The sequence below is a fragment of the Carlito syrichta genome, unplaced genomic scaffold, assembly GCF_000164805.1.
Source record: "Carlito syrichta isolate Samal-C Ts95f unplaced genomic scaffold, Tarsius_syrichta-2.0.1 Scaffold145852, whole genome shotgun sequence".
Classification (NCBI taxonomy): Eukaryota; Metazoa; Chordata; class Mammalia; order Primates; family Tarsiidae; genus Carlito; species Carlito syrichta.
Genome location: NW_007089948.1, coordinates 32,475 through 34,822, shown reverse-complemented (window position 1 = coordinate 34,822; position 2,348 = coordinate 32,475). Strand labels below are relative to the sequence as shown.

General features: G+C 50.0%; 1 pseudogene; it reads right to left on the bottom strand.

Annotated features, from left to right (window-relative positions):
* Positions 1 to 147: 147 nt before the first annotated feature.
* LOC103251808 lies at positions 148 to 981 on the bottom strand (annotated as a pseudogene).
* Positions 982 to 2,348: the final 1,367 nt, after the last annotated feature.

Sequence of the window (2,348 nt, the reverse complement as noted above, 5' to 3'; positions counted from 1 at the left end):
TTTTTTAACTTTTTTTTTTTTTTTTTTTTTTTTTTTTTGTGAGTTGGAGTCTCACTCAGCCTCGACCTGCAGGGCCCCAGCGATCCTTCTGTCTCAATCTTCCAAGTAGCCGGAACTATAGGTGCGCACCACCATGGGTCTATTTTCTTAAAGAGATTTCCTCCACTGCCAGAAAACTTGAACAGTCTCCTGATCAGTCACCCGGAAGCAACTCTTCACATAATTGATGAACTTGACTTCCACCTTGGGAGGAGAATCACCTTTTTCTATACTTGCTTGCATTTTTGCCTTAATGTTTTCTACAGAGCTAGGTCCTTTTGGTGTTTTTTCCTATTTTTTGATGGATTCTTGACCTTTTGATCTTGGTGTTGATGGTTTTGAGTCTTTTCCATTCTGGTCTGATTTTTGTGCATTTTTGGCTGGAATATCTCATACATATTTCTTCACTGGAGCTTTTTCTTCAGTTTCCTCATCATCAAAATCATCATCATCATCTTCATCTTCATTGGCAGCAACCTTTACTCTTTTCTGAGGAAACTTGCTGCCACCTCCAAGAGCAGATCTCTTTCCAGATATACTTAAGAGTTTTACATCCTCATCCTCTTTGTCTTCTGACTCTGCATCTTCTTTCACAGCTACTAAGTGCTGTCCGCTAATATGCACGGGCCCTGAGCCATGCTTCAACCGTAAGACCACGGCGGGTGTTATCTCAAAGCCCCCCGGGGAAACCATTGGCTGCACAGACATTTCCCAAGTTGCCAGTGTCACTTTCATTGGGCTGCCTTCATAATTCATTGCCTCCGCATCAACAACGTGCAGTCCATTCTTTGCCCAGCCCCTAAACTGACTGCTCTTCAAGAATGCTGGCGCTCTCTCATCATTATCCACCTTGAAGCGATAATCTCTGTTGGCCTTTAGTTCACAACCGGAAAGAGTTCTGGGCCTCAGGGGGCTCATGTCCACGTCCATCGAATCTCCCATGGGCTGGTGGCGTGCACTTAGGTGGGAGAGAAGGTGGATGGAGGTAAACGCCTCCTACTCCAAAGAACAGCCACGCAGGACGGAATCACACCAGGGAGAGAGCGTCGACTTTTAACCCACCCACCTGGGGGCTGCTCTCTTCTGACTGCTGGGCTCCCAGGGTGGCTTCCACAGGCAAGTACAGAAGGGAGTTACCTCTCACGGTGCCCCCGGTTCTCACCTACCCAGGCAGAGAACAGGGAGATCGAGCACTCTGAAGGTCAACCAGAACGTCGTGCTGCACTTTAAGGGCTCGCACCATGACAGATCTCAGTGCAGGGAGGTCCGGCACAGCCTGGCCACAGACGTGGCCCATTCCTACCTACCAGGTCGCGTGGGCGATTGCGGATTGTTGCCCTCCAAGCAGAGGTTGACTGTTAGCAGGACCCAAGAGTGTGTCTGTTTCTTCCCAGCTGAGCTTCCTCCGGGCCCTGAGCTTGGAGGCCCATGATGCCATCAGTCCTGTCGCATCCCAGGTCAGGGGGCTGAACTCTGCTCCTTGCTGAGGGAGGAAGGGGTATGTATGTATGTATGTATGTATTTGAGTTACAGTACAGTGGCACGCTGCTCATGGCCACTGCAGCCTCGACCTGCTGGGCTCAGGTGATCCTTCCTCCTCAGCCTTCCCAGTAACTGGAACCATGGGCGCATACCACCCTGCCTGGCTAATTTTATTTTTTTTTGAGTTGGAGTCTCACTTTGTCACCCAGCCTGGAGTGCAGTGGTATGCTTACAGCCACCACAGACTTGACCTGCTGGGCTTAGGCAATCCTTCCACCTCAACCTTCCAAGTAGTAGAACTACAGGCACACACCACCACACGCAGCTAATTTTTTATTTATTGTCGAGATGAGGCCTTGCCAAGTTGCCAGGCTGGTCTCAAACCCCTGGGCTCAGGCAATCCTCTCGCTTTGGCCTCCCAAAGTACTGGGATTACAGGCTGAGCCACCACACCTAACCAATATTTTGATTTCTTGTAGAGACGAGGTCTTGGCCTAGTTGCCCAGGCTGATCTCGAACCCCTGGGCTCAGACAATCCTCTCGCCTCTGCCTCCCAAAGTGCTGGGATTACAGGTATGGGCCACCACACCTGACTGGGCTTTTATTTTTAGGTTTTAAGTTTTTAGGGACAAGGTCTTGCTCTGCCACCCAGGCTAGAGTACAGTGGTGAGATCATAGCTCACTGCAGTCTCTAACTCTTGGGTTCAAGCAGTCCTTATGCCTCAGCCTCCTGAGTAGCTGAGACCATAGGCACACTGCCACGCCCAGCTAATTTTTAAAAAAAGTTATAGAAGCCGGGCTCGGTGGCTCAGCCTGTAATCCCGTGC